General features: G+C 36.8%; 1 protein-coding gene across 2 annotated transcripts in view; it reads right to left on the bottom strand.

The window, feature by feature from the left end:
* The window catches only part of Ns1 (Nucleostemin 1), a 607,795-nt gene that overhangs the window by 470,175 nt on the left and 121,779 nt on the right, over positions 1-15,841 (bottom strand). The window lies entirely within an intron of this gene.

Below are 15,841 nucleotides of genomic sequence, written 5' to 3'. Positions count from 1 at the left end.
TCAGCCCAATTCTAAACGAAAATTCCGTGCGAGTTTTTTCCCTTCTCCCATTCCTCGTATTCTAAATAAAAATTCCTTGTGAGTTTTTTCACTTCTCCCTTTCCTCCTATTCTGAACAATGTTCGAAAAAGCGGAAACTGGTTATGGGAGAAAAGTAGGTATTATGAATGTGAGGGAGAGGGAGATTTCTCTGCCATTTCATAGGAGTTTTTTCACTTGGTTAAATTGAAGGGAATGCATCAAAATAGTTAAAGGAAATTGGTTCGTTTTAAGAAAGAACACTTATTTGTATAAATTTGTGCTAAAATATGTATTTACATTCTACCACAATATTCTCACTGTTAATACAACAACAACTACAACCACAATATTCTTTATTTTAAGTCGAAAAGTATATCATAAGCAACGGTAGAGCTCTTGGTATACATATCTGATGCAGCCATCCAGAAATAGCGCAAGGATTTTTTAATAAGGCTTAAATAAATTTTGGCATATGACGAAGGACGAATTCAACTAACTTGGCCGCCAGAAAATTGCTTTGCTGAATGAAAGCAGGCAACTCCGGCAGATTTATGTTATGCGACCGTCTTCTTCTTATGTTCCGCTGTTGATGTTGCTGTGTCACCAATTCATTGCTCATTTCAGTGAATACCACATGAAATGCAATAAATACAGTGCATTGTTTATATTTTATTTCTTAATTTCCAACAAATTTGCAACAATAATTAAACTTTTCAATATTTTAAACAAAATAAGAAATGTGCAACGAAATTTCAATTGACAAAACAGCTGACTTCGAAAATTCGAAATTCCTATTCCCCAATTATTGTTCTCCCTAGGAGAACAGAATTGGAGGAATTTTTCCGCGGGAATAAAAAAATCCGCGAGAATATTTAGAATTGGTCTGTATAACATTACGGCTTTCCTAACGCTTCTTGACCACTCCAAAACCGTTGACTCTGTTGACCATACCCTACTACGTAAATAGCTGGAAAACATGTTTAATTATTCCAGTCATGCAACCAACCTAGTCATATCTTATCTAGACGGCAGAACGCAGGCAGTATGTGTAGATAGTAGAAAGTCAAACTAGTTAGACGTTTCGCGAGGTGTGCCCCAAGGGTCAATCCTTGATCCTTTGTTATTTGTATTGTACATTAATGGCCTGCCTCATGTCCCTAAGTATTGTGACGTCCACATTTATCCTGACGATGTTCCATTGTATACGTGCTGTCTTGTCGATTGTATGAGTTCATGTATAAGTAATTTGAATAATGACCTTAGTCAAATAGGTGTATGGGTAACGGTTAATGTCTAAATCCTAGAAAGTCGAAGTGTTTTGTCATCCGCAGAAAGCCGGTAGCTTAGACAATATTATGTTTGAAAATTCTGTTATAGAATATGTTGACACGGCAAGAAATCTTGGCATATTTTTTAACAAAACATTGACCTGGAAAGACGATATCTTTAGTACCGTTGGGTGGTTGACACAGTATTTCACTGCGCTACATATTCGACTACTTTTATTTTTTTTATTTATTTTTTATCCAAAGCGTACTTAATACCTACGCTCCTCTGCGGCTGTGAGATTTTTTCTAACTGTGACGCTGTGAGTAAAAAGAAGCTTAATGTTACAGGCTGAATAGACTTGTTCACGTTTCCTGTTATTCTGAAAAGTTGCTAGACATTTCTTTTGACAACCTTTTAACGGTTAGAACACTTATTACCTTACATAAGATAATCTACACGAAGAAGCCTTATTACCTATATCGAAGGCTTCAATTTCTTCATTCTACGAGGACAATGGTTCTTGCACATGTTAAACATCGTATGCTAATTTCTGAACAACAATTCTTCGTTAGTTCGATCCGCCTTTGGAACTCCCTTCCAGCCAGAATAAGACAAATAAGTAATTCACTGCATTTCAAAAAAGAATTAATCTTGTGTTATATCTGACTCACCTCTCCTTCTTTAACTGACTCTCTTTACCTACTGATCTTCTATCTTTTTTTCTTGCCACCTCCTATTTTCTCTAAGGATAGAATCTAATAATTATTACTGTATTACCATTGCAAAGTCCTTTATTCTTATTTCTGTTCTGCGTCCCTAGGCTTAGCTCTATAAATTTATAATGTAACCATTATGTCTTAGTTTACAAATTATCTACTGTTTATCTACGATATTGAAATATTTTTGAATTTTCGCTTTTGTGACTGTTCTGACTAGCACTATAAAATAATTTTGCCAAATTGTTCAGCACGGGCTCTTAATTCGTGGTCAACGTCTTTTTTAAAGTTCTCCCAGTCAGAAAAATCCAAGAGGAATTTTGGTGCGATAGGAAATATTAGGATTTAGTGAGGAACTTAGGGTTATAGGGAAGTGGTCACTGTTATGGAGGTAATCTAATATGTTCCACTTTATTAGTGGAAACAATGGAGGAGAGCAAAGAGATATGTCTACATGGGAAAAGGAGGAGTGGGTGGAAAAGTGGGTCGGACTGCCATCATTTCAAACGCTCAGGCCGGATAACCTTATAGCATTTTCTATTATATGTCCTCGGCGATTGGTGGTGGTAGCACCCCATAGGCTGCTCCAACCGTTGAAATCACTGAGCACTATAAGAGGGGTGTTAACTGATCCGAAAATGTTGGTTAAGTCTCTGTGGCTGAATTTTTCACAAGGGGGGATATAGATGGATGCCACGGTGAATTTGATGCTTAATTCGACTTCGATCAGCACCAATTAGAGATGAGAGTTTACGCCGATCTTTTTGTGTGGTATGTTGCTCCTTATTACTAAGCCGCCTCCCTGTTTGGCTGTAGTATTAGAAATCGCATTTACAAAGTATATGGAGTAACTATTTAGATAAGCTAGATTTAGAATGTGAGGGCAATGGGTTTCTTGGATTGCGATAACACTTGGGTTGTGCTGTTTGAATAGCAGCTTAGTTCAGTGAAGTTGTTGTAAAAAACTGGAGAATATTTAGGTTCATGATTGAAAGAAGGAGAGAAGGGAGTGCTCTGTCTTTTGTAAAGGTGAGCTTTACAGAAGCGGGGGCTTTACAGAGATTGGGTTTAAAGATCCGCTATGGAGTAATCCATCGAGAAGGATTTGTTGCTGATGTCATTGTCTTTGACGTAGTAGTCTTTATTTTTTAAGAGATTTTGAATGAAAACGGATATTGGTGACAATAGCTGTGTAAGTTTTGATTCTGATGTTGAACTTTTTTGGTTAGGTAGTTTATTAGTTTGTGGGGTTGAACAGTTTTTACAGTGAGAATGAGTAGAATTGTTTTTAAAGTTGGTGCTTGAACTTGGCTTTTCGGTTAGATTTGTAGAGTGGTTTGTAATGGTGTTGTTTGTAGGTAAATTGGAGTCGGTAGGGTGGTTATTTTTGGTAAGCTTTTTATCCTTAGGATTTGTGGCGTCTGTATTGGTGGATGTGCCATTTTTATGGTGCTGGCGTATGTGTTTAGGCGTTGCGATGGTGGTAAACTATTTTTATATTTTACGCGTGCTTCGCTTAGGCTGCATTTTTTAATGGTTTTAATCATAAGGATTTCTCTGGCTTGGATAAACTTTGGACGGTTGCGGTCCGATGATGGGTGTTCTTCGACGCAGTCGGCGCATTAAGTTCTGACGCATGCGTCAGGACTATGAAGCGGAAGGTTGCAATTATCGCATATTGGGTTGCTGGTGCACCTTTTTTTGGTGTGCCCTAGTTTTTGGCAGCTCTTGCAACGCAATGAACTGGGAATATAAGGTTGCACCTTGACTTTGTACTAAAATGTGAGCCTTTTCAGCCACACATTTCTGAGCATAGTTTAACATCATCTGCATACATTAGAACACGGGAATACGAGATAACCATTCTTAAGTCATTTATAAAGAGGGTAAAAAGTAATGGACCCAGATGGCTACCCTGAGGCACACCCGAAGTTACTTCTATCGACTCTGAGAGACTGTTTTTGAACATAACTCGCTGAGTTCTATTTAAGATATAGCTGCGAAGTCAAAGTAATAAATTCTCCGAAAAACCCAGTAAGTCAAGTTTATGAGTTAAAAACAGAATCAAATGCTTTGCTGAAGTCGGTATAAATAACATCGGTTTGCTTATTGGATAAAAATCCATCCATGACTAGAGAGGTGAACCAAACAAGTTGGTTGTGGTTGATCTTCTACACACAAAACCATGTTGGCTGGGTGATAATAAAGAAGTACATGCATATTGAATTTGGCAGGTGATGATCTTTTCAAACATTTTAGGAATAGCCGAAAGTTTAGCTATGCCCCTGTAGTTCTCGATATTGGACCTACTACCTTTCTTATGTAAGGGAATAATAAATGATTGCTTCCAAATTGAAGGGAATACAGAAGATTCAAGAGATAGTGTAAATAATTTAGGGATCGGCTTAGATAAGTTGACAGCGCAACACTTTAGAACACAATTAGGAACACCATCTGGACCCGGAGAGGTAATTGGTTTCAACTCCAGAAGACTCTTCAGAACAGTATCTATATCTACGACAGGAACCAGAATACAATTAGAACTTTCTAAGGTGTAAGGATAGAGATCCGATTGAAAAAGTTGAGATGAAGAGGTCGACTTAAAGTATTCAGCAAATAAGTTGGCAACATCATCATCCGAGCTTGCGTTCTTACATCCATAGGCCAAAGCAGATGGAAATCCTGAGGGTTTTCTCTTAGAATTGACAAAACTAAAGAATTGTTTCGGGTTGTTAAAAAATTGAAGCTTACACCGATTTAAGTAACGTTTATAGCACTGCTGATTAAAAGGTGAAAGTTTGGGATTCAAGGGGTTGTGTAGCGCAATATATAGCTTCTCCAACCCAATTGTCAACCTCACCTTCGAGCGGCGAATCCCGTTTCACTAACAGACGAGGCTCTGGCGACCCCAAGCTCCTCATGGAACTTGGGGGTGGGGAGGGAGGGATGGCCTGAAGGTTTAATGTGGCCATATAAATCGTTTCCGAGATGGTCGGGCCAGCACCTTAATGGTGCTGTGTTACCGGAGCGTATCGGATCTGTATACGACAAAGGACCATCACATCGATAACACTCCCCAAAGCCTTCGGGGAGTAACCTAATCGCTACAACAACAACCACAACGATGAAAGTTTGATCTAGCAACTAAATATTTAGAAAAATCGGAGCATGATCCTGATATTTTAAATCCTTTGTATAGCCTAGATTTAATATTATATAGACTTACAAGATGTCTTGAGAACCACGGGGGTTTGCCCGTTCCAGCATTGCCATGACGAAGAGGTACACAGCATGCAAAGAAACCATCGAGAGAACTGTAAAAAATAGAAGTTGCTGACTCGACATCTTTACAAGCATATAGATCCGACCAGTCATGGGTGGAAATAAGATAATTCAGCTTATTAAAATCTGCCTTACAAAAACATCTTGATCGAAAGCTAGATTTTACTTTTGCTGCATCAAACAACACAGGCTGAGCATAATCAAGCATTACCACAAGTGTAGGATGAAGTGGATCCTCTGGAAGTGATAATGGGGGAATTCGCTTGAGAGCAATACCACAGGGTCATCCGCAAATACCAAATCCAGCATTTTATTTTTGCAATTTAATATATTGTTTAATTGTAGTAAATGTATATCAAGCACTCTTACAAAGATCATGCTGAGTGGTGGACGTCAAAAAGTTTAATTCACTGTTGCCAATCCAACTTACTGTAGGCAAATTGAAGTCAGCAAGCACCACCAGGCGGTCCCTATCTCGCAACTGAGAGTAAACACTACATATAGATAAGCTATGTTGAGTATAAACATGCATATCCGAACGTGGCGGAATATAGCAGCAGCAAATAAATAGACTGGCACTACGTAATGAGATCTTTACCTATACACGACATAGTTACACGAGAAGATATCTGAGTTATAATTATCTTCCTTAAGCCAGATCTCAGCAAAGCAATATGCATGCTTCAAAGCAACTTTTAATTTATAATTTATTTAATAATTTGGGAAAATTTTCATTCAACTTCATTTAATTATATATAATTTTAAATAATTTCATATTAAAACTACAATTTTGAACTTCTGATCCTTTTTCCAAGTCAAAAAGTTGCAATAATTTTTCGCATTTTTATAAACATTTCCAATTTGCTTCACAGTCAAGTTTTTTTTCAACGCAATGCAATAAGGGTAATCCCCGCTTTAACTCGTTAAATGAAATTGTTTAAATGTATATTTCGATATCAATAACATTAAAATTGTAATTATTTAATGGTAACTTTTTTTGTCAAGTGTAGAAATTCGAAAGGTTATTAAAATTTAAATTTTTATTGTAATGTCAAAATCAATTTAATATACATATATATTAAAATATAACTTTATTCATACATACATATGTACATTGCTGTACTTTGCTGCGCTCCTCTGCCTTACTGTGCTGCCGCTGCTCTGCCTGCTGTTCTGTCCTCTTTTTTTTCTTCTGCTGTACTGTGATATACGATGATACTGTTTAAGTGCCGTTATTTTATTGCGCACTTGCATTAAGGGTGATTTTTCGGCTTTAGTGCCGCAATGTTAATGTTGTTAATTAATGCTTTATAGATGATTTGACGGCTTTAGTGCCGTTATTTTATTCTACACAGATAATTTTACGGTTTTAGTGCCGCTATTTTATGCGCCGTTATTCATCACTGGGACTGGCTTTTCGGAAGACTGTACGCACCAGCACATACATATGCACATACATACATATATAGTTCAAAATTAATAATTTTTTTTCTTTTTTTGAAATCGTTTTTTTCGTAGAGTGAAAGTTTTATGTATTATCCAATTATGTTAGATTTGATTTTTAGTAACATAGTAAATTTTGTATTTTTGGTAAAAGTTAGTGCATGTAATTTTTGTGTAGAAAATTATGAATTTCGTCTCCTATTTTTTTTTTTTGATTTTCATGTATGTAATTTTTGTGAGTAATTGTTTTTGTTTAAAATTAATGTGTTTTGTTTAATTTCTAAACATTTTCCACAAACCTTAAATTTGGACTTCGAATTTTTAGGAAATTTTTTTTGTAATTTTCAGTTTTTGATTTTTTTTTATTTTTTTCATTTTAAAAAAATTTTTTTTTACATTTTGTACTTTTTTTTTTATTTTATATATTTTTGTAGTTTTGTTTATTTCGATTTCAACATTTTTTGTGGATTTTAAATTTTTTTGTAATTTTTGTGATTAAAAATTTTTTTTTATTTTTTTTGGATTTCGTAGGCTTCCTTTCTGGCAACGTATACCAACACCCGCTATAATTTTCACATACTTATTTTATTCAGCATTCTTCTTTCTTTGTTTTGGTTGGTACGAACATTTATGTGGCACACGTGTGACGGCAAGCAAATTTTTCGCTTTTAGTCCACATTTCTTCAACATAAGTAGTTAGTAGTTAAATTTTTCACCTTTTTTTTAGACTTTCAAATTGCAGATTTGGATTTCGCGAATAGTTGGATTTTGCGTCGCTGCACAGTGTTTCGTGTAGAACAAGCTAGCTGGACAAAAACAAAGTTCTTATTACAAGAAAAGTGTAATGAGAAATGAAAGAAAACAAACAAAATAACGGGATATCTGCTTTTTTTTATATTTTTGCTCATATATGTATATTGAGTAATTGAAGTAAGAAGGCAGGAGTGACCGTAAAATGCATTGATTAATTTGCAAAATTCTTGTTGAATATTTAACTTCATATTTCTTTTAAGTGAACACTTTTATATAATTTTTTGGATGCATTCTAAGCCCGAAGGTAAGTAAAATTTTTTAATAGTAATTCTTTCGCAATTAGAGTATTTTCAATATATTTAACATTTCGTTATTAATAAGAAAAGGTATTTTTTCTCTATATTTTTAACTTTAGGGACAAGAAAGTTACATACATCCGCGGACACCCGGGCTAAATTTTTTTTTTAAATTTAGTCGGAAGTATTCTCTAATAGTAGAAAGAAAAAATCATTGCGAATTCCTTGCACATCTATTTTTAATTTTCTTTTTTGTAGATTTTGTTATCTCCACATATAAAATAGGATGTATGTACGTACCAGCTCCGACGAGATATTTGAACCTTTAAAGCTGATCTAAAAACGGCAAAACCAATTCCCAGGTACAGGGAACAAACACGTAGCCATAAAACACACAAAAATAAACGCGCAAGGTCAACCAGAGCACACCAAAAGCAAAAAGGCGAAGATCACTGACTTCAACCTGCCACAACCTACCGCACCAGTCACCAAGGCATAAAAACAGGTACATACAAAACAATCCTAATGCAGGTATAACCACACAGGAACGCTACACAAGACAACCCCATTTGGTAGCATCTACGCCAATACTTGAATGTAATATAAATACTTCACATTGGATAACAAATCAGAACGATCAACGACACTTAAGATGGCAGCACAACAATCCTCAGCTATTCACCCTGTCGGAAAACCAACAACACAAAGCAGTTTAGTATAACCGCACCAAGAACGGAGTTTTTTGACATTTGGGTTCAACATTCGAAGGAAACCAGATATCAAGAATTATTGGATTTTGTTGTACTTAAGTACGATTTAAGCGAAGCAGCCGAGTATTCGATAAAAAGTAAGCTTACAAATATCGACATATTCGTCGAAGCTGCATCAAAAGTGGAACACTTCTGGAAGACATAAGGAGCGATTTTTGAATAAAAACTCGGAGTGGCTTTCGAGTGCAGACTTCACATTTCCAATAACGGTGGATTCAAAGTTGCCATCAGATCAACCAACCACTTCTTCAGGTAACCCCGACCCCGGAAAACGAAAGAAGGACTTTGTTAGCTGCAGTGAAAAAACCAAACGGCGTCGAGTGGATGACCTCTTGCAATCTATAAGTCCTGGTGAGTTACTTTATGCGGCAGAAGTATCAACGCGGAATCACAATCACATGAAACCACTCAAATATCCGGCAAAAAGATGACATGTGAGCCAGATGCAAGATAATTGAGCAATGTAGAAGCTTTAGCATACTACGTAGATAGCAAGTCGACGACTCTCAAGAAGAAGACGATGAACTTAAAAGAATTACTCAAGAAAATTCTTCTCTCTGCATCGAGCGTGTGCCAATTCCTGGTTCCTCACTTACTGTGTTTTGTGATACATCAACAGGAAAAGCTCGGACATTCATCACATCACCGTTTCGTCGTTCTGTTTTTGATCAGCTATATAACTTGAGCCATCCAGGTGCCAATTCTTCGCTCAAGTTAATTAGCGATCGTTTTGTGTGGCCGTCAATGAATAAAGACTGTCGAAATTGGGCTCGTGCTTGTAATGCTTGTCAACGATGAAAAATTTCACGCCATGTTCACGCTTCACTTGAAAATTTTGAAACTCCAACAAAGAGATTTTCGCATATTCACATTGATCTGATTGGTCCACTTCCACTTGCATGTTCTTTTCGATTTTGCTTGACTGTCATCGATCGTTTTACTTGATGGCCTGAGGTTTATCCTTTGCAGAACATAACTGCAGTTAATGTGACTCCTGCACTTTTTGATTGTTGGATATCTCGCTTTGGCGTTCCTGAAATTATAACCTCAGATCGTGGAGCTCAATTTTCTTCTCATCTTTTCAAATTTTTTGTTAAACAATTGGTTTAGTCGAACGATTACATCGTCACTTGAAAGCCGCAATCATGGCTCATTCCGACATTGACTGGGTTCGGGCTTTGCCTCTAGTTCTACTTGGAATTCGCTCAGCTTTTAAAGACGATATCAAGGCTACTTCCTATGAAATGGTTTATGGTGAAACGATTCGTTTGCCATTTGAATTTCTTTCTTCAAGTCTTGGACACAAAACTTCCGATGATACAAGCAGTTTTCTTTCAAGTTTACGTGATTTTATGTCGCGCTTAAGTCCACTTCCAGCATCAAGATACTGTCAACCTGGAGTTTTTGTTTTCAAGGAACTTTCGAAATGCAGTCATGCCTTTCTCAAAGTTGGACCATTTCTTAAAGCACTCCAGCCTCCATACACCGGCCCGTATGAAGTGATAAAAAAAACAGTCACACTCAAAATTCGAAATGAACCAACTAAAGTCTCTATTGATCGTGTAAAACCAGCTTTTGTTATTCAAGATGACATTGTTTCAACACCTATTCCTACTTCTACATCTGTTCCTGTTTCAACGTCTGTACCTGTTCCTAAAAATGCACCAGTTCCAGAATACGCGATGCGGTCCGGCAGGAAAATTCGATTTCGAGAAATTTTGGATTTGTGCCAAATTCTCTACCAAGGAGGGTAGTGTGGCGGTGCAGTTCAAGTTTTCAGAACAAAAGTGGTGCTTAGCAACGAACATTTATTTTTTATTGTTCAAGTTTTCATTGTTCAGTTCGTCATTAACCTTTTTCATTGTGAGATAATAAAATAATTTTATTTCTAAATTTCAATAGGAAATATTTATTTCTTACTTCCTATAGAGGATATGCAGTTGTTGGTTTTAATTGCAACTAAAGGTGTGTGTGGATTTCTATGGCATAGTCTGTTAATTTTATTCCAGATTTCGGACACAGAGGAGTTGGAGAAATCTGCTCAGTAAATTTTAAGAAGCTGCACTTTTTTTTGGATTTTCATTTCTTTCCGGAATTTGGCATTTAATTTTTTGAAATTCATAAGGTTGGTGGGTATGGGGTTTCTTCTAAATCTATGCCAAGCTTGCTTTTTCTCTCTCCTTAGTGTAGTGAGTTCTTTATTCCACCAGGGCACGTGGTTTCTTCCGCAGGGTGATGCTTGAGGGATACAGTGGTTTCCAGCTTTGCGTATCGTTTTAGCAATGTTAGAGGCTTCATGGTTTGTGCAGAGCTGACAGAAGTGGTGGTGGTGTTGCTATATATGTTAATAGTAGTTTGTCCTGTAAATCATGTTGTAGCTCTTGTACCGGTGATTGTGTAGAATTTGTGTTCGTTGATGGTTTTTCATCAAAGTGAGATAAGCTCCTTGTCGGCTGTGCATATAGACCTAATCGCCAAGTAAATGTTGCTAGCTTTACTGATTTTCTGCAACCTCTTCTCTTAAATTACGAAAATATTGTCCTAGCTAGTGACTTCAACAGCAACCTGCTCGTTGATTCTAGTCTTAAGCTAAGTTAGGAATCTCTGGGACTCTTCCCTGCTAACATTACCGTACCAACACTAGTTCCTCGCTGCTAGACCTCTTCTTTGTAAACGACTCAGAGAAAGTACTTCTTTACGACCAGCTGTCTGCTCCCAATTTTTCTATACACGACCTCCTATTCATTACTTACAACTTTCAAACGTATGAATTATAGTGCACTTGCTGAAGCAGTGGAGTCTGTCGACTGGAGAATGATTCGAACGATGGCATCGGTGGATGGGCAAACTAAGTTCCTTCAACACAGCATAAATAAGCTCTTTGACGACCACGTTCCTACGAAACTTAAGGTGACGAAACACAATGCTAATCCATGGTTGGACGTCAGAATTAATCATCTAATTCACTTGCGTAACCTAGCTTACTCTCGGTGGAAAAGATACAGAACTGTGGAAATGCATATGCGCTTCAAAGCTGCACAACTCACTGCCAATAAAGCCATAAAATCGGCTAAAGTATATTTCAATGAAAATAAGTTCAGCACCGCTTTAAATTCAAAGGAAACTTGGAATACGATCAAGAAAATTGGAATTGGCAAATCCAAATCTGATCTCTCTGTCCTCCCCGATGTAGATATTAATGATATCAATGATAGTTCTTTAAAGTTACCTCCTTCGGTTGCTAATGTATGTATTGACAACTACTGTGATCGTTTTAATGTTGATGGAAGTCCTCTCGAGTTTGTTCGTGTATGTTGTGAAAGCCATACTTTCTGTAAAGTCCAACGCTATAGGTTTAGACGGAATTTGTGCAAAATTTGTGAAAATTATTCTAACCGTAAGCCTGTCCCACATAACCTATTTAATAAACCCTATCCTAATAAACTCTATCCTTAATAAACTCTTTCCAAAATGTTAGAAAGTTGTTAAAGTTATCCCTATTCCCAAACAAAATAAAGAGTACAGGCCGATAGACATACCGCCTTTTTTTCGAAGGTCGTTGAGCGCATCCTACATGGGCAGATCGCCACATATGTATGTGCACGAAAATAAACTTTTAACGGACCAGCAGTCTGATTTCAGACCAAAAAGAAGCTGTACTACGGCACTTATTTCTGTGGTAGAAGATATACGGGAGCGCATAGATTATCAGCCCAATTCTAAACGAAAATTCCGTGCGAGTTTTTTCCCTTCTCCCATTCCTCGTATTCTAAATAAAAATTCCTTGTGAGTTTTTTCACTTCTCCCTTTCCTCCTATTCTGAACAATGTTCGAAAAAGCGGAAACTGGTTATGGGAGAAAAGTAGGTATTATGAATGTGAGGGAGAGGGAGATTTCTCTGCCATTTCATAGGAGTTTTTTCACTTGGTTAAATTGAAGGGAATGCATCAAAATAGTTAAAGGAAATTGGTTCGTTTTAAGAAAGAACACTTATTTGTATAAATTTGTGCTAAAATATGTATTTACATTCTACCACAATATTCTCACTGTTAATACAACAACAACTACAACCACAATATTCTTTATTTTAAGTCGAAAAGTATATCATAAGCAACGGTAGAGCTCTTGGTATACATATCTGATGCAGCCATCCAGAAATAGCGCAAGGATTTTTTAATAAGGCTTAAATAAATTTTGGCATATGACGAAGGACGAATTCAACTAACTTGGCCGCCAGAAAATTGCTTTGCTGAATGAAAGCAGGCAACTCCGGCAGATTTATGTTATGCGACCGTCTTCTTCTTATGTTCCGCTGTTGATGTTGCTGTGTCACCAATTCATTGCTCATTTCAGTGAATACCACATGAAATGCAATAAATACAGTGCATTGTTTATATTTTATTTCTTAATTTCCAACAAATTTGCAACAATAATTAAACTTTTCAATATTTTAAACAAAATAAGAAATGTGCAACGAAATTTCAATTGACAAAACAGCTGACTTCGAAAATTCGAAATTCCTATTCCCCAATTATTGTTCTCCCTAGGAGAACAGAATTGGAGGAATTTTTCCGCGGGAATAAAAAAATCCGCGAGAATATTTAGAATTGGTCTGTATAACATTACGGCTTTCCTAACGCTTCTTGACCACTCCAAAACCGTTGACTCTGTTGACCATACCCTACTACGTAAATAGCTGGAAAACATGTTTAATTATTCCAGTCATGCAACCAACCTAGTCATATCTTATCTAGACGGCAGAACGCAGGCAGTATGTGTAGATAGTAGAAAGTCAAACTAGTTAGACGTTTCGCGAGGTGTGCCCCAAGGGTCAATCCTTGATCCTTTGTTATTTGTATTGTACATTAATGGCCTGCCTCATGTCCCTAAGTATTGTGACGTCCACATTTATCCTGACGATGTTCCATTGTATACGTGCTGTCTTGTCGATTGTATGAGTTCATGTATAAGTAATTTGAATAATGACCTTAGTCAAATAGGTGTATGGGTAACGGTTAATGTCTAAATCCTAGAAAGTCGAAGTGTTTTGTCATCCGCAGAAAGCCGGTAGCTTAGACAATATTATGTTTGAAAATTCTGTTATAGAATATGTTGACACGGCAAGAAATCTTGGCATATTTTTTAACAAAACATTGACCTGGAAAGACGATATCTTTAGTACCGTTGGGTGGTTGACACAGTATTTCACTGCGCTACATATTCGACTACTTTTATTTTTTTTATTTATTTTTTATCCAAAGCGTACTTAATACCTACGCTCCTCTGCGGCTGTGAGATTTTTTCTAACTGTGACGCTGTGAGTAAAAAGAAGCTTAATGTTACAGGCTGAATAGACTTGTTCACGTTTCCTGTTATTCTGAAAAGTTGCTAGACATTTCTTTTGACAACCTTTTAACGGTTAGAACACTTATTACCTTACATAAGATAATCTACACGAAGAAGCCTTATTACCTATATCGAAGGCTTCAATTTCTTCATTCTACGAGGACAATGGTTCTTGCACATGTTAAACATCGTATGCTAATTTCTGAACAACAATTCTTCGTTAGTTCGATCCGCCTTTGGAACTCCCTTCCAGCCAGAATAAGACAAATAAGTAATTCACTGCATTTCAAAAAAGAATTAATCTTGTGTTATATCTGACTCACCTCTCCTTCTTTAACTGACTCTCTTTACCTACTGATCTTCTATCTTTTTTTCTTGCCACCTCCTATTTTCTCTAAGGATAGAATCTAATAATTATTACTGTATTACCATTGCAAAGTCCTTTATTCTTATTTCTGTTCTGCGTCCCTAGGCTTAGCTCTATAAATTTATAATGTAACCATTATGTCTTAGTTTACAAATTATCTACTGTTTATCTACGATATTGAAATATTTTTGAATTTTCGCTTTTGTGACTGTTCTGACTAGCACTATAAAATAATTTTGCCAAATTGTTCAGCACGGGCTCTTAATTCGTGGTCAACGTCTTTTTTAAAGTTCTCCCAGTCAGAAAAATCCAAGAGGAATTTTGGTGCGATAGGAAATATTAGGATTTAGTGAGGAACTTAGGGTTATAGGGAAGTGGTCACTGTTATGGAGGTAATCTAATATGTTCCACTTTATTAGTGGAAACAATGGAGGAGAGCAAAGAGATATGTCTACATGGGAAAAGGAGGAGTGGGTGGAAAAGTGGGTCGGACTGCCATCATTTCAAACGCTCAGGCCGGATAACCTTATAGCATTTTCTATTATATGTCCTCGGCGATTGGTGGTGGTAGCACCCCATAGGCTGCTCCAACCGTTGAAATCACTGAGCACTATAAGAGGGGTGTTAACTGATCCGAAAATGTTGGTTAAGTCTCTGTGGCTGAATTTTTCACAAGGGGGGATATAGATGGATGCCACGGTGAATTTGATGCTTAATTCGACTTCGATCAGCACCAATTAGAGATGAGAGTTTACGCCGATCTTTTTGTGTGGTATGTTGCTCCTTATTACTAAGCCGCCTCCCTGTTTGGCTGTAGTATTAGAAATCGCATTTACAAAGTATATGGAGTAACTATTTAGATAAGCTAGATTTAGAATGTGAGGGCAATGGGTTTCTTGGATTGCGATAACACTTGGGTTGTGCTGTTTGAATAGCAGCTTAGTTCAGTGAAGTTGTTGTAAAAAACTGGAGAATATTTAGGTTCATGATTGAAAGAAGGAGAGAAGGGAGTGCTCTGTCTTTTGTAAAGGTGAGCTTTACAGAAGCGGGGGCTTTACAGAGATTGGGTTTAAAGATCCGCTATGGAGTAATCCATCGAGAAGGATTTGTTGCTGATGTCATTGTCTTTGACGTAGTAGTCTTTATTTTTTAAGAGATTTTGAATGAAAACGGATATTGGTGACAATAGCTGTGTAAGTTTTGATTCTGATGTTGAACTTTTTTGGTTAGGTAGTTTATTAGTTTGTGGGGTTGAACAGTTTTTACAGTGAGAATGAGTAGAATTGTTTTTAAAGTTGGTGCTTGAACTTGGCTTTTCGGTTAGATTTGTAGAGTGGTTTGTAATGGTGTTGTTTGTAGGTAAATTGGAGTCGGTAGGGTGGTTATTTTTGGTAAGCTTTTTATCCTTAGGATTTGTGGCGTCTGTATTGGTGGATGTGCCATTTTTATGGTGCTGGCGTATGTGTTTAGGCGTTGCGATGGTGGTAAACTATTTTTATATTTTACGCGTGCTTCGCTTAGGCTGCATTTTTTAATGGTTTTAATCATAAGGATTTCTCTGGCTTGGATAAACTTTGG

Source organism: Eurosta solidaginis, chromosome 1 (genome assembly GCF_040869045.1).
Source record: "Eurosta solidaginis isolate ZX-2024a chromosome 1, ASM4086904v1, whole genome shotgun sequence".
Taxonomy (NCBI): Eukaryota; Metazoa; Arthropoda; class Insecta; order Diptera; family Tephritidae; genus Eurosta; species Eurosta solidaginis.
Note: the sequence above shows the minus strand (reverse complement) of the source record. Positions and strands in the feature narration are given on the sequence as shown.